Source organism: Callorhinus ursinus, unplaced genomic scaffold (genome assembly GCF_003265705.2).
Source record: "Callorhinus ursinus isolate GAN/ISIS: 27379988/994484 unplaced genomic scaffold, GSC_fseal_2.0 scaffold30, whole genome shotgun sequence".
NCBI classification, from domain to species: domain Eukaryota; kingdom Metazoa; phylum Chordata; class Mammalia; order Carnivora; family Otariidae; genus Callorhinus; species Callorhinus ursinus.
In genome coordinates, this window is record NW_027397092.1 from 9294869 (window position 1) to 9321745 (window position 26877).

Genomic DNA, 26877 nt, shown 5'->3' on the forward strand with positions numbered 1-26877 from the left:
ACTTTGTATATTCTGTATTGCTCTGCAAGGATTAGCAGTTAGTAGAACAACAAGGGCTTACTGGCTAAGAGAAGGAAGGTATGAGGCATTTTTAAGGCTCAACTGTGAGATGAGACTCCTAAAGCATTAGGTGAAAAGTAGAGAAGCTGTAGATTACATCCAGTAAATTCAAACGCTCTGATATTATTGGCATAAAGGCCAAACTCATTATTCGGTCACCAATCCCAAATTATGTATGTAATCATGACATATTTAGTCCAAGTCTCATTAACACTATAACAACACCTAAGAGTGAATATCTATTGTCAGCATTAGGAATATTGCCCCATGACAATAATTTGCCTCTTTCTTATTAAATGAAACATGCCTAAAAGTATGCAATTGTTATAAATTAATAGAAATTTAATCAGATATTTATTGCTTGTACAATTGTACTTTATTAAGGAATAGTCTCATATATATTACTTATTAAGGTTCAATAAATATCCTTAATAGCAATGCTACTGAAGCAATCATTAGACCCTTTGGCCACGTCCATCATAATTAAGTCTCAACACAATACTCATTTTAAATACTCAGTTGTCTGTGCTCCTCGGCCACATGACTTCTGAAATCATTTTAATTCAAGATTATTTCTTTCTTCATCTTAAGATTTAGCTTGGGACATTTAAAAAATCTATCCAGATGGATCAAAACAACTTGATGGATCATGTTTTCAAATGACGTCAAGCGAGACACAAATACCACCAGTGTTACCCCATGTAAAACGCCTGGATCCTTGTCCTTCATAAAACCTCTCTCTTCAAGCTTCCTGGACTCTTTCATTGAGCTAAAGTAATAGGTGTTCGAGTTCTCAGAACTAACATCTATGGCTGCTACATCATTAGTGTTTTCTGATGAATCTCAATGCTGTAGAGATAAGTGGGTTTTGTTATGGGCTGGTGGGCGCCGAGATAAACTCATGGTGCAAGTAGCCCAGGCTGACCCTTCCCATGATTCTGATGGCGGGCTGGGCTTGGGGTGGTTCTTTTGGGAGGGCTGTTTGGCCACTGTGCCTCCTTACCGCCAAAGCAGCGCTGAGAACCAGACCACAGGTCGTAAAAGCCACGCTCATAAGCCAAAGATCTCCAAAATTCCTTGGAGCTACGTAAAAGCTCCCGGTAGTCCTAGGAGGTTAAGTGTTACCATCTACATCGTATAGACAGGACACTGAAGCTCAGAAGCAACGTACCTACTAAGAAGTAAGACTTGAATTGGAATCCAGAGTGCTCTGAATAACAACAGGGCTTTGGGTCTATTTGCTACAGTGAGTTTCATCTTCCCTGAGGAAACAATCCACAGTTTTCAGGTGGGAGTCTAAGTTCATGACTGTTGGCCTCCCAGGACAATGAACACCCAAATATGGTTCCTTGGGGGCAAAAATATCTGATTTTAAAAAAGCATTTTATGTAGATGTTACTCTAATAAGCAATAATTGGCCTCCTAGTAGTACTGTCCATTAAGGGACATAGTCACATGGTCATAAAATATTCAAACCAGAAGTGGTTAGGGATATAATGAAACTCACCCCTTTTGCTCAAAGTTTCCCACAGGTATCTTAAAATACAACTGTGAGAAATCATGTTGGTTTGCTTTTCCCATGTTTCCCTTTGCCAGGGCTGCTTTAAGCAAAGAAAATAGGGTCTTGTTAGAAATTTTTCAAGCGAGTAAGAAAACAGAAAGACAGAAAACAGGAAAATATCTGGTATATTAGGTTAATCTGGGAGACATTCTTATTATGGAAAATGTGAAATCTATGAAGCATAAAGTAACCAAGCTGAAGTCATTTGGAAGGTTTAAGCATTCCTGGCGGTGAGGGGTATCGCTCACCTCGTCTGCTTACTCTAAGTATGAGAATTTGCCTTACACTTCTCCCCCTGATACGCCTGAGAAAGCAGTCTTTAACAATCCCCAAAGGAGTTCTTTAGCATGTGATTTTTGAAGACGATAAATATGGAATAAACTGTATATAGCTCACCTAACATAGTACACTATGTCCATAGTGATATATGAATATATAGGTATAATGCATTTTTTAAGGTTCCATCATCTGCCTCTCCTCACTTATACAGTTTTTCATTAACACATATTCAACAAATATTTATTGCGCATCTACCAGGCACTAGAGATAGAGGGTGAATAAGACATGTGATCTGAATTTATTAAAAATCTATTATTACAGAGGATGTTTGGAATAAGTAGTACCACCAGGTAAAATCTTGAGACAGTTGGAACTATATCGGACTACAGAAGGGGATTCACAATTTTTTTTTAAGATTTTATTTATTTGACAGAGAGAGCACAAGCCAGGGGAACAGCAGGCAGAGGGAGAAGCAGACTCCCCGCCAAGCAAGGAGCCTGATGTGGGACTCGATCCCAGGACCCTGGGATCACGACCTGAGCCAAAGGCAGACGCTTAACGGACCCGGCCACCCAAGTATCTCAGGGATCACAATTCTTAAGTAAAACATACCTAAGTAATCTGCCCTTTCTAAGAGATAAGCTTCATCTTTCCACTAAGGAAAACTTCCAAACACCTGAAAAGCAGCCCCTCTGTTTAGACATCCTTGCTTGATATTTTGGCATGCATGTCTCTATAACCGAACTGGGTAGAAAATTTTTACTTGGTAGCCAGTAAGGCAAAAGAAAGGTATCAATGGATGTTAACACAAATTTCATAATTTCTGCACCTAGGGAGTAGTTAGAAACAGACAACCTTCTCACTCCCTCCCCTCCACCACCTTGCTGGAAAGGTCTTAGCCTGACTAGACGCCATGGGAAAAATGTCTTTTATGCTAGCTTTAAAGTATAAAGGGCTTTGTGGAGAACATTTAGAAAGGTATATAAGGAATAAATTACAGAAATATCCTCTCACCATGGGAGTTTTGAACATGATGGCCCCCTTCACACCTCTGCCCATCAACCTACTGCTTTCAATTGGCACTTTTTAGAAGTCTCTTTTGTACAAAAGCAATGGGATTTTTTTTTTAAAGACACTTAAATAGAATCATGTTCTAGACATTCTGTCAATTAAATGTTAATGCCTTTGATGTCTTTTCATATCAGCACATAAAGATCAATCTCATTATTTTAATGATGAAATATTATTTCAAATATAGAAATACAAGAATGTATTTAATCCCTATTGATATATTTTTACAATTTTTCTATTTCTTTGCCATTGCAAGCGATGGTTCTGAATATACAAATGACATCATCTGAGTAGCCTTGAGAATGCATTTTTAGTGCATGGCTTTCCACAGAAGAGCTTGTTAGGAGAATTATGAGTCACGGTCTCCAACTGTTGATAGATACTGCCGACGTTTTCCCAAATGGCTCTGCTTCTTAGATCAGTGGTGCTATGGAGTGCTGTTGCCTTACATTATCACCAGTTCATGATACTATCAATCAATATGATGGGGTCATTAACTCATTATGGTTAATTTGCATTTCTGTGATTATGAATGTAGTTGAGAAAAATTTTTATGTATTTGCCATTCCTTTGTAATTCTTCCTCAAATTGCACTTTGAAACATTTGTGCATTTAAAAAAATGTTTCTTGTGTTTTTCTGGTTGATAAATTTGTAGTTCTATCATACTCCATAAATTCATCCAGTGTCTACTAAGCATGCTGAAGTTATTTCTCTGTCAATCTCTCACTTGCCTTTTGATCATATTACTTGTGATAAAGAAATTCTGAATTTCTATCAAGTCAAATCTGCCATATTTTCTGATCTTCTGCCTTAGGAAGTTTTTACCATCTTTTATCATCTCAAGATGATCTACATCTCAGGATGACATTTTTTAAGTCTCGATATTCCTATATTTTTGTATTTTTTTCATGCTTTGCTCTTCTATTCATCAGATATTTAAGTCTTAACTAAATGTCTAATTTTATTATCCATTTGCCACAAGTTACTTATTGAATACTTTATCTTGTCCCCATTGATATGAAATGCTACATTTATCAAAAAAAATATTTCCGTAATACAATGTGCTTCCAGGATGTTTATCTTAGTATGATCTATGTTTTTATTCATGTACCAAGATCATGCTGTTACAATTACTATAATTTTAAAGTATGTTTTGATTGTTGCAAGGATAATTCCTCCTTTTATTTTTCTAAATATCACTGACTACAGGGTGCGGATGAAATGGACAAAAGAGGTCAAAAGGTACAAAGTTTCACTGATAAATGATAGCTGTGTAATGTACAGCATAGTGACTTTAGTTTAAAATACTGTATATTTGAAAGTTGCTAAGACAGTAAGCCTTAAAAGTTTTAATCACAAGAAAAAAATTCTGTACTATGTATGGTGATGAACCTTAACTAGACTCCTGTGGTTGTCATTTTGCAATAGATACAAATATTGATCATTATGTTGTACACCAAGAGCTAGTGTTACATGACAACCACATCTCAATGTAAAAATATTTTATTGACTATATATTTTCTCTAACATATAAACTTATCCATTTGCCAATATTCATTGTAGAAAGTGTTGGGACTTGGATTGGGCTTGCATTAAATATACAGAATTTTATGAGAATGAATATTTACAAGGAAAAATGTTTCCATTTGTTCAAGTTTTCTTTTAGGCTCTTTGGTAAAGTATTATAATTTTCCTTATATATGCTACACCTCCTTGTTAGGTTTATTTTCAGATATTTTATGGAATTCAGGGGGTGGTTGTTATAAATAGGCTCTTGTTTTCAGTACATTTTAAGTTGATTATTTTTGATATGCAAGAAAACTGTTGCATATGTATATGCATCTTATATCCAGCAACTTACTGGCTTCACAAAATTTATGTCTGCAAATACTGAGAGTTTATCTTCCTCCTTTCTGCTATCATTATTTCTGTACTTTTTTCTTATTACCTTGGCTAGGGCCTCAAGTACATTTTTTTTTCTTTAAAGATTTTATTTATCCGACAGAGAGAGACACAGTGAGAGAAGGAACACAAGCAGGGGGAGTGGGAGAGGGAGAAGCAGGCTTCCAAAAGGAGCAGGGAGCCCGATGCGGGGCTCGATCCCAGGACCCCAGGATCATGACCTGAGCCGAAGGCAGACGCTTAACGACTGAGCCACCCAGGCGCCCCAAGTACATTTTTTTTTTAAGATTTTATTTATTTATTTTAGAGAGAGAAAGAGGGGGAGGGAGCTGGGGGAGGGGCAGAGACTCTCAGACTCCACACTGAGCACAGAGCCTGTAACAGGGCTCCATCTCCTGACCCTGAGATGAAACCAAGAGGGGGACGTTCAACCAACTGCGCCACCCAGGTGCCCCTGAGAACGGTGTTGAAGACTAGCGGTGAGAATAGATATTTTTCTGTACATCTTGACTTTAGTGGGAAAGGTATTAATGATTTACCATCAAATATTTTGTTTTCTATAGGTTTCTGGTAGATAGTTGTTGTCACTTTTTGGAAATGGGTTTGTTTTAGTCCTTAGTAAATATTCTTAAATTAAGAATGAGAAATAAATTTTATCAAATGAAGTTTTTTAGGCATTCATTTAATCAAACGGATTTTTCTAGTGAATATTCTACTTAATCTATGAATTAAGGAACTGCATTTATCAGTTTCCTGATGTTAAACCAAAACTTACATTCCTGAAAAACACATGATGTGGTTACAATGTGATTCCTCAATTTGCTAATACTTTATTTAGATATTTGCATCTTTCTTCATAAGTGAGATTTCCCTAGTGTACATGTACCATGACCCTCACAGAAAAAGGTTGAGAAGCTTTCTTTCAGCTTCCATGCCACGGAAATTTTTATTTAACAGAGAAACATTCGGAGGCCTGATTGTTAAATATAACTGGTCTATACCACCATTTGAGTTTGGTATCTTTCTTAGCATTAGCATCTGTATACCCATGGTATATTTGTTGAAACTAAAAAATTAACTGTTAACTAACTACAGACTTCTCTAACGTACATGTTCAAACAAACTTCACAAATAATAGCTAGTGCTACTCATATCTATATTCCTTCCCTCCCACCTCTCTTATTTCAAGCACATTTCTTTAGTCCAAGCTAGCCTTCTTCCTAACACTCCATTGCAAAAAAAAAAAAAAAAAATCCGTACAAAAGCTACAACACAAAGACAATCCAAAGCACTAGTTCCAGCTGTCTTCTCCGGAAGGACCTCTTCAATCCGAGTGTACCGCTCTGTCTCTGCACTGGGTACTTACTCTCTGTTCTGAAAAGCCAGGAAGTGGTTTGGAGGAGGAAGAGATTGAAGGAAAAGCATGATTCAAAATCAACCTCACTAAATGCAGTGTGGTACCCTGGATGGAATCCAGGAAGGGAAAAAGGAAACTAGTGGAAAAAAACAGGTGAAATCCAAATGAAGTCCATAGTTAAGAGTACTGTACCAGTATTAATTTCTTAGTCTTAACAAATATACCACGGTTATACAGGTGTTAACGCTCAGGCAAATGGGAGAAGGACATAAGGGAACTCTTTGTTCAAGTGTTCCATAACCTAAACATTTTTCCAAAATAAAATATTTATATAGTTTTAGCCATAGATTTTGATAAGAAAACAGCCACTTTTAAGCTTAGTAGACCTGAAAAGAGTTTCAGTGTCAGCTTCTCTACCATGCATCATTCTACATCTTCCCTCACCAAGAGCCCAGCATTGCATTATTTATTTATTCTGTGCCTATGAAGCACGAGTTTTCTATGTTGATGGAAGAGGTTGTGGGTCATGTGTGCATTCACATAGGCATGTCTGAGTGGGTCTGCAGAAACCTCTTCGGAGATAAAGTTGCAGGAACAACAGTGACTCTAAAAATAAGACGATGGGCTACCAAGTACTCAGCATTATTTCTATGTGAAGTTCTATGCTGAAAACTTTACATGTATGATCTCATTTCATGCTCACAAGAGCCCTGAAACTTAGGTTTAGTAGTTTGAAAGTGAGGGACCAGGCTCAGAAAATTAAGTCATGGGTACACGGCAGGTACTCAACACACATTAGTTTCTCTCCCGTAGCCCCGTGTTTTCATTGCCTTACTGGTATACCTAGAAACAGTGGGGGTTTTCCATGCTTGTTTGTTTTTAGTTATACTTGAGAAGCTAACAGAAACCTTATATTTGGGGTGTCTGGGTGGCTCAGCCGGTTAAGCATCTGCCTTTAGTTCAGGTCACCCCACCGCGGGCTCCTTGCTCAGTGGGGAGCCAGCTTCTTCCTCTACCTCTGCTACCCCCGTTTGTGCTCTAATAAATAAATAAAATCTTTAAAAAAATTCAAAAAAAGAAACCTTATATTTAACAATAATTTATATAATATTGATAGAGCACTAGGCTCTGCTCTATGATATACAGATAACATAAATTTATATATATATAAACAAATATACATATGTAAACAGAATATGGACCGTTATATAATATGTAAAATATACATATGTGCAGACATATATAATAATGTACGTATGTATTCACATAATTCTCAGAGTAGCTGGATGAAGTAGATATTGTTATCCAATTTTACAGATGCGGAACTAAATAACAGGCTCCTAATCCAATGCTGGTAAGAAGCAGGTCCAGGATTTGAACTCAATCAGGCTGGCTGTTGAGTCCAAGCTAGTAGCCACTACTCACTGTTTTTAAATCTGCTCTCGTGATGATAACATTTGGTATGGATTTTAAAAGCCATAACCTTATTACAGCTAAGATACCATGATGCCATGTGATAGAAAGGGAAGCCAGAAACTTCAGTGCCAAAAACTTTCAAGCTGCATTTCCCATGAGGTGTGCACAGCTTTCTGTTCAGCTCAAGCTGAGAACGTTCGGAATACCTAATTCCTTAAAAAAGGTGGGACATATTCTTTAATTGATGTGATTAATGTAGGAAGTATTTATGAATGTCTCATAGCTGAACTGTCCGTGTCCTTATTGACAGAATGCCAATGGAAGTCATTACTGGCTAAGGGGGTGACATTGCTGAGTGATGGTTACAAAAACCACATGATGAACCCTAGCCTTGCACTTGATTGAAATGACAGATGTTAAAATGACATTATTCTGATTGCTCTGGGAAATGCATCTGAAAGAGGTCAGGAGTGCAGACAGTTTTACCTTAGGTCATCATTAACTCAGGTTCATGGAGATAGCTTCAGACATAATCAAAAGAATTAACATGGTTTGGTCTGAATCCCCTCAACTTTATATTTTACTGCCTTTCAGGGGGGGATCTTTTGTCAGAAGATAGGAAGAACAGTGGGGGTGAGGGTAGGAAATGCAATTCCAAATTCAGGTATAAAATACTTTATATTTTAAATAAATCTTTAGCTTGCAAAGTGCCAACCTGCTATCTGTGGAGTCCAAAGTCAGCACTTTAACCAGATCATGCTCTAACCATTGCACAGATGTTTTCTTTAATTCAAGCGCACGGAATGGATAATTATCATTCCCGATTCACAGTATGTTCTTATTGTCCACGTGTGTGGCTGCTTTGTACTTATTTAGATGGCCATTTTTTTTTAAGATTTTATTTATTCATTTGAGACGCAGAGATAACAGAGAGAGAGGGAGAGAGAGAGAGAGAGAGAAAGCATGAGCAGGGAGAGAGGCAGAGGGAGAGGGAGAAATAGGTTCCTCGCTGAGCCAGGAGCCCGATGTGGGGCTCGATCCCAGGACCCTGGGGTCATGACCTGAGCCGAAGGCAGACGCTTAACCCTCTGAGCCACCCAGGTGCCCCAAGTTGGCCATTTATTTTAAATAAAAGAAGGACCTGTAACTCCACTATTCAAGGGGGGAAAAAAAGCAAAGTTCTTGATAAGAACCAAAAAACAGCTCTGTGATCTTCCAAGACCCTCCCCCTAGCTCCCTGAAACTAAACATCACCTTGAATTCCCTGATCACCAGCCCTTAACTTCCTCTTTGTGTGATTTTTATTCTATATTTACTCCTTAAAAAATTCACATTTTCATATTACTGTTTTTCACTTTATGAGAAAGTATCATGGCATATATAATCTTCTGGAACTACTTCTACTTCATATATTGCTAAGATATGCCTATATTTTTTGCATGACACTACACTGCATTTATTTTGGAGTTGCTATAGAGTTCTATGCCCAAAGTTTGTACATCTACTCTTCCCCTAAAGGTAGTACGTTGCTTTCAGATTGTGATTTTTTAATCCCTCCTGTGAACACCGATGCCACAAATATTACTTTGCTCTATATATGCAAGTGTTTCTCTGGAATATGTGTGGATTCCTAGGTGTGGAATTGCCCAGTCACAAGTAATGAGAGTTCAACTTTAGGAACACTCATTTTCCCAAGTGATTGTGTCAACCTCTATATCCATTCACAACGCATGAAAGGTCCAGTGGTTCTAAGCCCCCCAACACTTGATATCTGTCAGATATCTTAATTTTGCCAAATGAATGGGTAAAATGGTCTCTTGATTTAAACTTCATTTTTTCCCCTGATCATTAGTGATGATGAACATCTATTCACAAAGGAAGAAGTCACTTTTAAGTGACAAGAGTAGCAATTTTAGAAATTTAATTTTTTATATTTATTTATGGACAAATCTCAGTTAAATATGAGTTAACCATAAAAGGAAATCTGGTACCCAAGGCAGGGGTGGGGAGAGGGGAGAATGATTCCTACCTTCCTAACAGAGCAATCAGGAAATTACTGGAAGGTTCATAGAAACTTCTTTGCTAGATAAACCCTTTCCTGAATTCCCTTATCTCTCACTAGCAGCATAAAAAGTTAGTAGACCTTTGTGTACTTTTTGTTTTCCTCTGGATCTTGATTTCATATGACTGTATGTGAAGAATTCTTTTTTTTTTTTAAAGATTTTATTTATTTATTTGAGAGAGAGAGAGAGAGAGAGAATGAGAGAGAGAGAGCACAAGAGGGAAGAGGGTCAGAGGGAGAAGCAGACTCCCCGCTGAGCAGGGAGCCCGATGCGGGACTCGATCCCGGGACCCCAGGATCATGACCTGAGCCGAAGGCAGTCGCTTAACCAACTGAGCCACCCAGGCGCCCTGTATGTGAAGAATTCTGAGACAGGTTGAAAATCAGGGTCTCTATAGCTGGGTCGAGCCCCCATGCAGAATTCCAATGCTCTTAGGTAGCTAGATTTTCTGAAGCAGCATCGCTGTCCTGGGAATTTTAACCTTAAAATGTTTACAATCCACAAATTTTCTCAGCTATGGAAATATTTCATTATACTTTATTAATTTAGATTAAGAGCCAGCAAAATGTTCTGAAAAAGAGTAAAACATTTTAGGATCTGCATGCCAGATGATCTCTGTTATGACTACCTAGCACTTCCTTTGCACAGGACAGGAGCCACGGATAACACAGACATGAATGAATGGGATGATGTCCCAATAAAACTTTATGTAAACATAGTGGGCTAGCTTTGGCCCACGGGCCATAGTTTGCTGACTCCTATTTAGTTCACCAGATATCCTCATGGCCTTGTAGATCCCAAATATGTTACTAGTCCATCTACTAGCACAGTACTCAGTCTTTTAAAATCATCACTATGTATTGAACACATCCTTTCTGATATCGTCTGTTGCAGTATATTGACTGTATTGTAATATGCATTTATGTCTCAGGCTATTTCTTTCTAAGTAGCAAGAAAGCTACATCTCAACTTTTCCTCCCTCCCTCCCTTCCTTTCCTTCCTTCCTCTTATCCACCCAACCATCCATCTATCTATCCATCCATCCATCCAACCATCCATCTTTCTCCAGCTCACTCAATCATTCATCACGTGTTTGTTCACACATGGAACATTTAGTGGGTGACAGCTGAGTGTCAGGCATTGAACTCAGATTTTGTCATCGTCCTCAGCAATTACACAACAAAGCCAAGAGAGGTATAAAAACTTGTGAATTCAGTAAAGCCTAGTACCCAACACATGGTTCACCTCTGAGCTTGTTAAAAGTTCAGAATGGCAGACCCCAGCCCAGACCTACTGAATCACAATCCGCATTTAAAAGATTTGCCTATGTGTGCACATTAAAGCTTGAGAAGCCCTGTAAAATAGTACTGTCACAGATGTGTAGACAGCCAGTGTCATCGTGGGGCACAAGGGTAGCAGAGGTCACTTCTCCCCAGGTGGAGTAGGTTTTTTTAGCTAAGTTTCATACGGGATGATGGCTGAGCTCAGTCCTATGTCAGGTACAGATGTGTGCCAGGGGGCTAAGAAGTAAAGGTAACGTAGGAAAAAGGGAAGTGAGCCCTGACCTTGCTACAGTCCTGAAACAACTCAGTGCTCTTGGAAACCACAAGGAAGTCATGGTGGATGAGAGATATCCCAAGACAATACGGGAATGTGTGTGTGAGTAATAGTCTGGCCAACCACCAGGTCACTTGGGAACTGGGAATCTATTCTATGGGTCCATGGTTTACTCCTAGCTGCAAATGAGAATCTCCTTGGGGACCTTAAAATCACAGATACCACCCTTCCAGACTCTGATTTAATTGGCCTGGGGTGAAAAAATTTTTTTAAGTTCCTCAGATAATTCAGGTATGCAGAGTGGGTTTGGACCACTGTTTAGGGCATTGGGAAGACCGGGACAGGTATTACCTAAGAGAACAGGGTGAGCTGATCATTCTGTTGGTGTCCTGAAGTCACGCAGGAGAGACAGTGTGGGGGTGAGCCAGGGCAGAACTAAAACAGCCAGGCAGATGGTGTAACTGCAAGAGAGTAGGCTGGGGTCACTCCACAAGGAACGACGGGGCCAGGGGAAAGCTGAAGAGCATATGCCCACCTAAAAGCGTCGAGGCACAAATTTGAAATTCAACTTGTCTATGAGCCAGATCTAGCCAGAGGATCACCAGTGTACAACCCCTGGCATAATAATGCAATAAGGAAATTAAAAGGTTAAGAAGACAGCATTAATGGACTTTGAAAGTTACCTAGAGTAGCAGAGGAAAGAAGGGAAGTGAGTTAAATGAATGGTGGTCCCATTCACAAAAGTAGGGACCAAAGCAAGGAGGGAAAAGGTTGGGGGGACAGATCAAAGTCCAGTTTAGGGCATGTGGAGTTTGAGGTACTTGTGGGACTTGAAACAGACAGTTAAATATCCCCCTTGTGCTATGCTGGAGATTTGGGGTTGGAATTAGATTAAGGAGTTGCCAATGTGTAAATGTTGGCTGACACCAGAGGAATGGGTGAGAATCTCTTGAAGGGATAGGTACCAGCATTTCAGGGGCTGAAAGAAGCCCACCAAAGGCTGAAGGAGAATGGTCAGTGGGGTGAAGAGCAGCAAGGGGGTTGTGATGGAACACGGGCCAAGGACGAAGACAGAGAGAGGGTCTGCTTTACTCCACGTGTATATGAGGGCATTCTTTGTTACATGCTTTCTTAATATTGTTCTTAATATGAGAGATACAGCCTAATTAGCCTAATCATTATACTATCCTCCAGTCTGGAATACTCCAAGACCCATAGAATTTTAGAGTAGTAAAGACCAGAGACTGACCTACCATGAACTTCCCCAATACCCCCTCCATACTTTTCCTTACAAATGGATGTCAGATCCCAACTTAACATTACCGATACATGCCATTTCCTTACAAAAGAGCTCTCATATTATGCAAAAATCTACAAACCTAAAAATTGTAATATTTGTTGAACACTAATGGACATACAACACTAGACACTGCGGATGACAAGCCTGGTTCAACACTTATCTAACAACTCCATGTACTAGGCATTAGGGATATCAAGAAGAGTGAAACTGGCTCCCAGGTCCTTAAGGAATGCATAACCTAGTGGTGGATCACCAAGAGCCTTCCATATAATATGTCAAGCGCAGCAATGGCATGCACCTGTGTGATGACAGCTGCCTGGCCTGACCTCATCTGACCTGGTCTGAGTTTCTGACAGTGGCAAACATCAAAAGCTTTCTGAAAGACATTGTACCTGAGCTGAGTGATCAGGGTGATATGGAATAAGGGAAAGAAAAGAGGGTAAGAGTTTTCCAGGCAGTGGGAATGAGATGAGCATGGAGGGCTGTGTGTGGAATGAAAGGCAGTCTGATATCAATGGGAGGTTCACTTGGTTGACCAAGAGACTGGAGAAAAAGTCCACTGGACCATTTGATGTGTTAGCCCAGGAAGTTGGGATTAATCAAATCAAATGTATCAATCTTAGTACCCTTGTTCACACAAAAGCTAATGCAGAAATCCATTAAGTGAAGGAAGATAGAACTTTCAAGTTAACACACCCATAGCGCAATGTTATAATTTGCATTATTGGTCAATTTCTGGGGTGTCTGTGGAAGATGAACTTGAAGGGGCAAGACCAGAAGCAAGGGAATCAATTAGGTTGTTGAAACTTTCCTTGGGACAAAGGATGAGGTTCTTAAACTAGAAGAGTTGTAAGAAGGCGAGGAGAGAGGGAAGGTCACCAAATAAAAATGGCGGGTGGGGAGGCAGGACTCTATGACTGATTGATATAGAAACCGGGAAGCAAAGAGGACTCCCAGAAAACGTCCACGTTTGACTCAAGCAAAGAAATATGAAACACTGCCTAGAAAAACTTCTAAGTGAGTCAGCAAGACAAATGTGCACAAAAAGAACACAAAGCAGCGCACCATGGGACAAGCGTGACAAAAATGAGGAAGAGAATCATTTTCCTCCACAGAAAAAAATAGAAATAGGCTTGCATTTGCTCAGAAGAGCTGAATGAAAGCAAAAAGGCAAAAAAGAAAAAAAAAAACACCTGAAATAGGGTTCCCTCGTTTTATTTTATAACCATGTAGTTTCAAACGCTACACTCTAATGAAGAGGGTGAAATAGGTTCAAAATACTCAGATTGTTGGCTTGCAAGTGTCATGTACAAACTTTCATTCTGATTAATATAATTGAAGTGTTAAGTGTGTATCTGGTAAATTGCAATCAAATCAGTAAAATGGTATTCAATTTTTGAACCAATCTGTCAGAAGTTCTATGGGTAATCTGCCAACAGTGAATTGAATTGACACAGTGTAAGTGCACATATGACTGTTTAATAAACAGGTAAATGGAGACATTGAAAAGTTCAATCCCTTGATGAGGGAGAGTCAATACTTGACTATCAAATAGACCACCAAGGTCCTAATAAACCAACCTGATGTTGTCCCTGGTGACGCCTTTGTAAAGTGGAACAGATTTAATTAAGTTCTAAATCAACGTATTGAGAGGCACCTAGGTAGGTAATAAAAAATTCACTACTTCATTCTATCCTAATTCGCCACAAACGTTAGCTATGGACTCAAAAAAATCTTGAGACTCTCCATAGGGTTCATTCTGCCGAATATAAAGCATAGTTTCCAGCACACTACGTTAATTAATAAATTCCTGTCCATGTCTCTGTTTTTCCAAGCCAGACATGTCAGTAGTAAATGCACCACCCCTGCCTTCCAATTCTGTTTTCCCCCATCTCCCCTTCCTCTTCCCCATCCCATCCACGTCTCCAGCTCCTCTTAGTTCTCCTTGGCATGCAGGCTTTAAAATAGGGACACAGGAAAGTACCCTGTCCCCTCTGAGAAAATAGCATTTGCATCATTATTCAACAATAAACACCAGTAACTAGTCACCGAGTTTCCCCTCCATGCCAGGAAGATGATGATGAAAAATCCAGTCAGGACCCTGCCTTCAGGGAGCTTACAGCCTAGTATGGGAAAAACCAATCAAAGTAAAGGTATTAAATGCTATGAGAGGAGGAGTGCAGGGTCCCAAGAAAGCCCACAACACAGGTGCCTGGCCCACTCCTACTGGGAGGGGTGTGGGTGTGTGTGCACGAGAAACTTCTGAAGAGATTAACTACTAAACCTAAATATTTTCTGCACAGATGTTATGATACTACTCACAAGAGAGGTTTGGGGTTTCGCTGGTTTTACAGCAATAATTATGATTTTCGTTAAAGCCTCTTCACAAAAGAACCACAGTGTTAGGTGTAAAGGGAAGTTCTGAAGGAGCTGGTTTGTTCCCTTGGGTGAGAGAAGAACATCCCAACAGCACCTACTATGTGTCAGGAACCGTGCAGGGCCATTTTTAAAACGTGACTGAATTCAGTCCTCCAACTCTGAGATATGTATTACTATTCCCACTTGCAGATAAAGAAACCAAGGCTCGGAGAGTAAAGTGACTTGCCCTGTGTCACACAGGGACTCGTTTGCAGGGCTGCCTGCTCCCAAAGCCCACACTGCGTGCCCTGGTCGCAGTGGGCACGACAGGGTGGGCCCTTTGATGGGGGCGCTGTCACTAATGCAGACAGGTGGAATTCAGACGAAATGACAACCTTCTCAAAAACCAACTTTGCTGCTTAATAAAGCCACTTTTTCATAAGTTAATGTAACTTTTAACTGACAGCTCCTTAAACACGAGGTAACACATGCCTAAAATTTGGAAACGACTGTCATCTTTATTCAACTTATGGGATTCTCATGGGGGAAGGGCGACATTTAATCTGTTAGACTTTCTGAACCCCCAAAGAAATCTAATACGAGAGACCTGAATGTCTGAATCACATGAGTGGACACTGGAACAACAAATTTTAATTCATGATGTACAAAGCTATTCCTAAGTACCACCATTAAATCATAAAAAATGTTTTAGACAGCTAAAGATTATAGATAGAGCTGAAAAATGTTCAGACAATGTTGAGGGCCGGTAGTTATTACCTACCTAGTAGTAGGGGAAAGGCAGACCAATTGCCTAGTCTATTTAAGAAATATCTATCACTTAAACCTTTAAATTGATTTTGGTAAGTTACTATGCCTATCACACTATGCTTTGTTCTACAAATGACTTGCAGAACTCATGGCTCACTTCTAATAAATGTAGGATTTCTTAGTTTATCATTTGTGTGCCAATTTCATTGCTGTGTACATTTTTCCTTAACCTCATTTTCCTTCTTTTTTTTAAGATTTTATTTATTTGAGGGAGAGCGAGATCAAGAGAGAGAGAGAGTATGCGTGCGCATGAGCAGGGGGAGGGGCAGAGGGAGAGGGAGAAGCAGACTCCCCGCTGAGCAGGGAGCCCGATGTGGGACTCGATCCCAGGACCCTGGGATCATGACCTGAGCCGAAGGCAGCCGCTTAACGGACTGAGCCACCCAGGCGCCCCATTTTCCTTATTTCAAATTAATCTTGTTTTTATGGAGTATATGCATCCTTTCTGTTGCAAGGAGAGTATACGGGAATACAGTAATTTTTACACAGATTATCTACTTGGGTGCCACAGTAAATAAGATATTATAGCTAAATTTTCAGTCAGTATTTTCTAACCCATCACTCTTTAAAAGCCAAATTATTTACTATGAGTGACATAAGGGGAGGGGAGAAGCAGGCTTGGCAAAGGGCAGGAACTAAGGCAGCTCTGGAGGCCCAAGAGGCAGGAGGCAGTGAAACGATCTCTTCAACAAGAATAGTCTGGCCAGAACAAACAGACGTTAGCGTGGAAGGGTGGCTGCAGGATACCGGCCGCCACTGGACACTGTCCCGCCTGGACACTGACACTACTGATTGCATGAATTCAAATCAGCCCTGTGCCTTTTTGGGATTCACTCAAAAGACGACGTCCTAGGTAGGACCAATGTCACGTACTCACCTTCCGGTTGCCTGAGGTGGGAGAAATGGGTACCCCCTACCCCAAGCAGGGACTTTTGCTGGTGAACACTGCTGCCACCAGGGTTCATTCCATTTGGGGGGTGCCAGAGCTCTACAAGTGGATGAGCATTTTGAATATTAACGCAGAATCCCAGCTCCATCCTGCTGGATGCAGACTTCTGAATTCCATCAAGAGTCAAACCCTTTTGACATTCTCGTGAACACGAAGAGGCTGGGCAGCCAGAAAGCTGATCAGTCTCACTACAAGACTTGAATGAGATCAGCCAAAGAGTCCTCTTAGCTCACAGGTATCTAAGCAAGATGGACCATTATGTACCTTACTGGGAGGAATACGATGTAATTTGGGGAATAAAAACACACCTCCGCTGGACAGGAATCAAGGAGTTGGAGGGCCCGTGGCTAAAGAGTCCATCAAATACTTATTAACAGTCATCTCAAAGCTTCAACTCGAGCTCTGTGTATTTGACGAAGAGGTCATTAATGAGTAGGGGGCTTAGCAGTGGGCCCTTTCTTATGCCTGGCAGGCCTTTAGTTTCACAATTAGAAAGGAAGGAGAGGGAGAAGAAATAATATCGCTCTCCATAATTATGCAAAGTACCATCTCCAATGTATGGAAAACCACCTTCTCCCCTGACAGAGTTCAGGCTGCAGCGTCTCTGGGAATTCACGTTTGTCCTGGAGAACTCCAGGTATGTCTACTGGGTTTAGCTGCTCTTCTGGTCTCTGAGGTAACCGCAGCAGAGATATCTAAGCAGGAGTATCCTTAAAACTTCTGTCTCTTGCAGAGAGCACTCAAGAAGACTTGTCATTTACCAAGGTATCTTCAACGCACACACCCTTAACAAAAGGTTCCCATACAGTGGTGCCACTGGCCAAAGTTTTCAGGAAACAGAACAACCTCCAGTAACAATGGCTCTAGTTGGGGTGCCCTAGCGGTGCCACTATAATCATGCACAATGTGGGTCCATCAAAAGCTGTTCAGAACTCCCTTTTCCCTTGCCTTCCTCTACTGAATGGGCTCAAGGATGGATGTATCACCTACTCAGTTGCCAGTGCAGCCCGGGGTGGCCATGAATCACAGTCCTGGCCAATAAGTAGCTGCCAAGCCCTGGGGTGAACGTTCCTTATCAAATAAAATGAAAACGTGTGCTTGATGACAGCACTTCTCTCACCGATTCTCCTTCTTCCTGCCTAGAGCAAGGACTCAATATCTTTAATCACAGCAACCATCTTGCATGTTTGGGAACAAGAGGCACAAGATGTGGATGACCGAGTAGGAAGTTCTAACAAACCTAGTGCACTGATGGCACCATTGGGCCACCGACCCACTCCTGGGCTATCTACCCTCAGATATCACGTTGCATGAAGCACATTGACCCTGACACATTTAAGCTTCTGAGTAGGGGATTTTGTTACTCGCAACAAAATGCAATCCTAACTGAGCAGCATCTCTAGGTTTTTCTAACATGGGTGACTCTTGTGATAGTAATGTCCCTGGCAACAGCTCAGTAGCATACTTATTTTAGAGAGAGAGAGTGTGTGTGTGGCCATGAGTGGGGGGAGGAGCGGAGGGAGAGAATCTTCAAGCAGACTCCCTGCTAAGCGCCCCTTATTTTGTTTTAACTGGCTTGTTTTGAGCTGCTCCCAACTGTAAACTGGAAAACAAGGAGTAAGAAAGTAAAATGAAACAGGGCGCCTGGGTGGCTCAGTCAGTTTAGCGTCCAACGCTTGATTTCAGCTCAGGTCATGATCTCAGGGTCATGAGGTTGAGCCCCACATTGGGCTCTACACTCGTGTGGAGCCTGCTTAAGATTCTCTCTCTCTGCCCCTCCCCACCCCTGGGTGCACGCTCTCTCTCTCTCTCCCTAAAAAAAAAAGAAAAAGGAAAAAAGAGAGAGAGAGAGATAACTTTTTCTTTCAGTTTTTTGTATTTATACAAATTATTTTTAATTACACAAACTGTATGATTAAAATATAGTGATAATAAATTTAGTTCCATTGATGGTGAGAATTTTTCAAATTGTTTTTCTTCTTAACATCAATCATACTTTGAGACTGCAACCCATTACTATAAACCAATAATTTCATTCTTTTCATATTATGCCCTCTTAAAACTTCATTTTCTCCCTGAACTTGGTCAAAGTTATGATCAAAACTATTGCAGAAATCTGTTTTGACTTTAAAAATGCATTTTTCCAACAACTGAGATACAGAAAATATGAATCAAGCCTTGTCATTTAGAAAAAAAAATGCATTTTAAAAACATGTTTTTCAATTCCTGTACTTCTAGTTTTATATGATCAAAATGTTTCCCCTTATAACACCTTGTAGTCTTAATGCCTGCTTGCAGTAGCTTTTAAATGGGAAAATTCTGTGGTCTTCTCTTGGAACCCCGAAAGAGTTCTGGGTATCAGTCTAAAGACCTAAGGGCAAAATGGCTTCTCTGTCGGAAGGCGGCTGTTCAATACCAAGAGTATACAGTAAAAAAAAACAAAGGAATTAATTGTCCTCGGTTTTTTGTTTTCGTTTTTATTTTTAATGATGTGCTTGTTATTTTAGAACAATTTGATTTCATTAAACAGAGGGGAAAAAACTCAGTTTGTTGTGTGCCTTAATTCATTATAGCTTATAAACAATCCAGGCCAAGTCCAACATGGATATATAGTAGGAGATATGTATGATTTGCTTCTGAGTTGAAATTTCTCAGACACTCACTGCAAAGAAGACTAGAGTCTCCATTTGGAAGTTGAATTTGGCCGATACATCTGCTAACATTTGCAATCAACGAAGGCCCGCTGTTAAGTAGTAAATTTAAAAGGGTCATCCTGAATTTTTATCTCCAACTGTGCTGATATATAAATTATTCATTTAATGGCACCTTATTTGTTTCATAGAGGAAAGAAAACAGGAAATACCACTTTATTTCAGGTTTTAGGATTCAGGTGCAATTTCCAAATTGTATAAAATTAGCTCCACATTATTAATGTCTCTTCATCTTACAGAACACAGAGCCTTCTCATGCTTAGAACACATGGAGGAAACAAAGGGAAAGAAACACACCTAGGCTGAAGGCATCATATGAGCAGAACAGATGTACCTGCCAGCCCAGGTGCGACAAATAGAGCTGAAATTCCTAGTTAGGAATTTGTTCCCAAAAATGACTCTGGCTTTCAAATTCCAAAAATGTATCTATTCTTAAATCTTCCAAGGTAGTTCACCCATAGGGATTCCATGAGAAAGCAAGCCATTTCCCAACTGTAAAACAGTATTAAGAAGTGTCCAAATGTAGTTGTTACTGACATTCAAGCTTCTCTACAAACTTAGTATCCCTAAACAAAGATAAATTAGGAAAAGACTACCATATTGGGGTGGGGGGGAGAAAAAAAAGAGAATGAATATGTTTATAAGGATAAGACTGGTAGTAAAACAAGAAAATATCAAGAATAGAGGCCAGAAGTAAAATTCCTGGATCCAAATTTAGCTGTAGTATACTGGTTCTCAACCATGGTCAAGATCAAGAGCCTGAGCAATACATGGGAACTTATTTAAAATGTAAATTCTCAGGCCCAACCCCAAACCTACTTCATTAGAAACTCTAGAGATGGTGACCAGCAACCTGTTCTAGCAAACCCTTCGGGTGATTTCGGTCCTTGTTAGGGTTTAAGAAGCGCTGATCTAGTATTTACCAGCTATACGTGATCTTGACCATGACAATAATTTTGAACCTTGGTTTTTCTCACTTATAAAAGTGGAGGGGAAGCAGTACACAACAGTCTCTCTCTCTCTCTCTCTCTCTCTCTCCCCCTAACTATAAGAGGTCAGTGAGTTTTAGCTCTAGATAAGCCATTATGGATTTAAAGATACCAATGTTTTTAAGTGATTACTTTGTGTAGATTGGTGTGAGGACCTATTCCTTTTCTGTACACAGTGATTTCACATACATGTCATTTTACCCTCATTTATGCCCTTGAGATAGGAAAGGCGGGAATTATAGTCTTCTTTCCACCTATATCCAATAAATATTAATTACCCAGCCACCATGTGCCCAGCTGTGTGCTCGAGGCTGAGATAGAATGTGAATGAGGTAAAGGCGGCCCTACCCCCCAGGAGCTGACATTCTCTTTTAATTCAACTCAACCAATGAGACACATAGTTCCTCATAAAATCTGTAATAGCAGTGAAAGGGCTTATTGAAAATACAGATTCTTTTGGCCAGACTTCCCAAGAATTAGATTCATTCATATTAAGCTGGAGCCCTGGAATCTGAAGCACTGAAACTTTACCAGATGATACAGATATGCGTGGTCCAGGAAAAACATGGAGAAAAGCCAACCAAGCACATGTATCCACACGTGTAAGAACAAGTCCTTATGAAGCAGGATGAGTCTCATCATGGGAGGAATTCAGGGGGGTATGGGAGGAGACCATTCTGTGACCAGGGGATCTCTATCAGGCTGGTCTCCAAGGATTACACATCAGTGGTTTAAAAACAACCAAGACAGAAAAGCAGAAAGTGGTTTTTGTCTTTGTCACTCAGGGTTCCTGACTTACGAAGGCCACCATCTTGAATGCTGCCATCTGCTGTGACAAAAAGTAGAGAAATCTCTGAGGGTTTTGCACCAACAATCAAAGACGTGGGTAGGAAACAATGAGTGCCCCTTCCTTTCACAAATGCCCATCCGGTATTGGACATGTGACTCTTACCCATACAGGGGCTGATAAAAGCAATCATACCCACAGATTTAGACAAGAACAGGGAAATCCGTGAACAGCATCATCTTGAAATCATTTCGGCCGTGACAAAACCGAGCTTTAGCAATAAATAACTTCCTCAGAGTAAGAGTCAGTAAATACCTCGAGAAAGATTCATTCTCCAGTGTTTCCTATAGCATCCATTACAAATGAAACTAAAACTCCAGCCCATCTGGAAGGACTCTGTTAAGAGACTGAATGAATTCAATACATTCGCTTTTTGTGAACCATGTTTTAGGAGCTAGGGATTCAAAGATGAGTAAGACATCAATCCCATCTCCAAAGAACACACACTCCCCAGGAAGAGACAGTCATGGCACAGTAAATATAGGACACCTCAGAATGTAATGAGTAATGGACCAGAAGGATGAATGTGAGAACTAAGTGGCATCAAACCACAATAGGGGAAATTAATTTTGCAGGGTAAGGGAAGGGTCACAGAAGACTCCATATTTGACGTGAACCTGGAAGAACAAGCAGAGGTTTTGCTTTAGGAAGAAAGGAGAAGAACACTCCAGGCAGAGGTGACAGAATGGATATACAGCTAAGGGCCTTATTTTAGGAATTGGGAGGAGCCCTGGATATTTTTTCTTTACGGTGTCCTGAGGTCAAGAGTGTCAGAAACATTCAAAGTACTCTGGAATTTCAGAGTGAAGGACCTAGAATGGTATACCAAGGAATTTTTCCTTTTCTTTTCCCAAGTTGAGATGCTGATTAAAATTTTTAAGTAGCATAGTAATATTTGGGTGAGAGAGAAAATTGAGGCAACACGGAAAGAATGGGGCCAGAAAGAATTTAAGATGCTGATTGCAGGCTAGATCAAGAAATCACAGTAAAGACAGGGACTCTGGTTATCTGGGCCAGTAATCCTAAAATCACAAATGATCTTCTAAGACAGGTATCACTATCAATCAAAAAGACCATGAACATGGATAGAAAGGGACATAAGACATCGATCCAAGAACCAGCTGTACAAATGTTTGAGGACTCAGGTGATCAGACATGAGGGTAAAGGAGGGCAGGTAAGGTGGTCTACAGTATTCATGAGCCCATTAGAATGTTCCAAATAACCTCCGTATTACAGGATTTGAACTGGACAACATCCAGACTAAGGGTCTTTAGAGATCTTTTGAACAAAAACCCATCATGTGATAAAAATGCAAGTGCAAAACTGCTTGTCTAAGGACCAATTCATTCAGATTTTAGCAGACTCAGTTCTAAAATCCAGGTCCAATAATAATTTTATCATAGACTTGGCTCGCTTTATGTAGATGTGATCATTAAAGTACTCTTCACAGCAATGGTTCTTTGATTGCCTTTCGCCTCCACTCACAGTCAAGTCCCTGTGACCAAGGAGGCTTTCCCTATTTCCTCCTGCAAAAAAATAGTTTAGAGGATTCTCATAGGAGCCATCACTTCCTGTGAGTATGTGTACAGAAGAATGTATGTATTCAAAAGCTCAAAGACTAAGAGTTTTGATGACTAATGATGTAGAAAATCCTTAAAAGTTGCTTATACCATCACCTCTTGATTATCCTATAATGGATGATCTAATTTCCATGTTATCCATGCTCTCTGTATCTGTTTTTCAAAAGAAGGCTTCAGCAGAGAGGAAAAGAAATACATTTTTGCAGTCAATTCTTCAATTTGCTAACAGTTGGCATATGTATGAAACAGGATCCTGGCATCTAACTAACGTCTAAACTCCTCACTGAAAAAAAAAAAAAATCTAATGGCAGCTGTGGCATCTGTATGCTTCCTCTTGTTCTCTAAAATGGGTGACCAAAGTATAAAACATTTGATAAGATACATAAGCAATTTGATACTTTTCATAAAATATAAGTAAGTCCATGAAGCTGGCATCATGTGGCACCAATACTAGAGCAAATGTTAAAATTCAACATGGAAATGTGTCAAACCCATGCAATGACCCATACATTTAAATAGTAAGGGTTAAAACTTGGTGGTAACAAACTCGAAGAGTCTGCCCTACCATGCTGGTCCCTTCCCATAGGCAATTTCAGCCATGCCACAGGAAGAATTACCACCTATTTAGAGTTGATTTAAAATTTTCTGTCTCTTCTGAACTTCACGTCCGATTTGCTTTTTGTGATGACAATCAGACTAGATTTAAAATTTAAATCTCAATTTAAATTAAGGGACATTGCCACCAGCCAAAAGTTCTATGAGTATCACACCTCAGTTTCTTCAAAATGACCGCCTCTCTTCCATTAGGTAAAATCATTACTACCTCTGAAAAATGCTTGAGGTCAGCAAGGAAGGACAGAGAGTTGAGAAACTCAGGTTGAGAACAGGAGTCTGATAATAACTCAGGAGGGAAGGAAAGGACGGACCTATATATTAGCAAATTTCCAAAGAGCTGTGTGAAAGAGGAACTGATAGGCTTTTGAAAGCATCCCAATTATAGGTCAAATGTTAAGGTTTTTGTCTACTGGAAAATTTTTCTTCATCAGTCCAGCAGGTCACACGATGCATATGGCTCTGTGCGTAACTTGGACCATCACGCTTCAGTATTTTCCAACTGCCCCCTTGGCATCTCTCCTTGGATACTCCAGAGCCATTCATCCACATCCAAAATCAAAGTCATGACCTTTCTTTGAAAGCCTACTTTTGGTTTTCTATTGTATCCCATAAGGACACCACACATATAGCTAATCAACCAGAAATCTGAGCACTTTTCCCTGAGATTGCTCTCTCCTTGCTTCCCGTAACCAATCCATGATCCAGTCCTAGCAAAATACATGCCTCCTTCCCAGCCTAGGCTGAAATTCTTCCAACACTCTCCCATTGCTGTTAAAAGTCTGGTTTGGACTTGGCAGGATCTCAACATTGCCTACTGCTCAGGCCTTACCTTTCCTCTTTCTATCTGAGACCCTTGTTCCACTTGGCTTCCTTTCAGTGCCTTCAATACCCCATGCTACTTCCCTCCACAGTTTTCTACATAGGCTCTTCAGGGCCTTGGAATACTCCTACATAAGGATGGATGTTGCAAATCTATAGCAATACCCAGAAGGAGCCTGACTGAGAACTTTATAAAGACAGCATCATTAACTGATAGCGATTAAACTGTGTCTTGAAAAGACAGCCAACTACATCAGTTTAAAAGTTAATATAATCATGAACATAGTCTATAGAGTGTAAATGGCACAGAATATAGCAGAGAATAGGCATTTGTGGCACAATTACCAATGACGTATAGTCATCTCCCATCTGCTCAAAGTGTTACTAGTGGTGGTTTTCAGATCATGTACTTTTACGTTTTGTACCAAAAGTTTTAAAGGTGCGATCTGTCGTCCTATTTGCAAACTCATTAAAAAATGTTTTAGCTTGCCTAGAATATAAAGCTTGAGGGAGAGCTGATCCAACAACAGTGCTATGGTTCCTGGACAGCTGAAGGAGAATGGAAAAGCAACGAAGATTCAAAGTGCTCTAAAGCCAGTTTGTTTTGGAACTGGATGACGTCCAGGACCTTTATGTGTTTCTGTTTTTCCCTTCATCTCCTAATTCTCTAGGAGATCTTGATCTTGTCAAGGTGACTTGGCCAACCAAAATACCTTTCAGGGATGTAACTTCTTGAACAGATGGATAGCTGGAGGGACTGGGACACCTTTTCCAAACCTAACAGCATTTTTTTCCCCAAAAACAAATAATGAAACACAAATATACAGGTGTGACATTAAGACTATGATGAAAAAAAAATTATTACACGAAACAATGAAATACACCACTGAAAGCTGAAATCTAAGATCGTACAAAGCATGGTGTCTCTTTTGATGGGCTGGCTCCTCCATAAATGGAAAGGCAAATGATACTGGCCCCTGTCCCTGAAAGTCCTGTCACTCCATCTCCCCACTGCCCCATCTTACTCCCCCTGATTTGAAGACCAAGCTAAGTATCTTCTCTGGTTGGCAAGAGACCTTTGGTAACACTTTCTCATTAGAGAAAAGACTTCCTGCTTTGACTTTAGACAATGTCTCTGTCCTTCACCCTATTCATCCATTCATCATGAGATGCTGGCCCACACCGTCTGCCTTACATGTATCTGCTCTGCATCGCAATGACCTTGATGACAAAGAATTCCCAGTCTCTCTAGGCGCATTTGCTCTAAATTGACTCAAGGCCACAGTAGCAGGCACTATGCTTTTAAGTAATGGTTCCTGCACAGATTTCTGCAATGAGAGCAGTTAAAAAGCTGGGTTTTCATTTATGCCCCTTAAAATTCTCACTGAGACTCCGTGACCTGTGAAATGTCCCTCTCTGCCGTTTGAGGTCTTCCGAGCCCAGGAGCTCTGAGTGACACAGAATCTGTAAGAGAATTTTCTATTAAATTCTGGCTTTTAGATAGGGGTATTAGCTTCCTGATTGTTTATCCTTAATAAAACTCCCCAATATCCCAGAATAGTGAACACACTATTTCTAATATACTTGAACATTTCCTTTTCTACCTATTCCCCTACTATAATAACCTCGAGTTTTGATTTTTTTTCAACTGCTCATGCCAGATATCAATACTGCCATATTTAGGTAGTGAAATAACTGGATTTATGATATTCAAGAGTCTACCACTTGCCCCGAAGCCGTGTTTCCACCTGTGGCCATGGGAATTCATAACACAGTGGTGGTGAGCATCCCTGTCTCCTTGTTTGCACAGATGGCTAATTAGTCAGGAATTTCTGGATAAAAGGTAATTTTGTGCTATCTGTGAATTTTGTGTACCTATCCCAGCATGACTCCTCAGCATGGCTTTCTAAAACCTAGCATCCTTTTTTAAAAAAAAAAACAAAACAAACAAACAAAAAAAAGATTTTTTTATTTGAGAGAGCGAGCGAGCATGAAAGAGAGATCACAAGCACTAGGGGGGGGCAGAGGGAGAAGCAGACTCCCCGCTGAGCAGGGAGCCCGATGCGGGGCTCGATCCCAGGACCCTGGGATCATGACCTGAGCTGAAGGCAGATGCTCAACCGACAGAGCCACCCAGACGCCCAAACCTACCATTCTTTCTCTGTGGAAGAGGGGACATCTGATATGGTGGTGATAAAGAAATCAAGTGGTAAAACATGCTTCATGGCATTTCTGCCCCTTAAGCCATTTATTCACATTAAAGTTTAAGATGGAAAATGCCATGTTCAAAGAAACAAAGCCGGTTTGGGCCATCGGATTCTAAAGGTAGCATTAAAAAACTGACTGCTGTTCATCCATAATTAGCATCAACAAATGGTTCCCCCTCTCTCTTTTTAAGCTTCTCAACTGATACTCTGTTTGTGATTAGGCTCTGTGCCAATGTGAATGACCATTCCTTAAAAAAAAAAAAAAAAAAAAAAAAAATTAGAGCTTTATAACAGCAAGTCAGAAAGATTCCTAATAATGGCCCAAGGAGTCACTCTGTGATAAATACAGTCCCAGAAACTAGTCATCAACTTTGTCTCTGGGGGCGCCTGGGTGGCTCAGTCATTA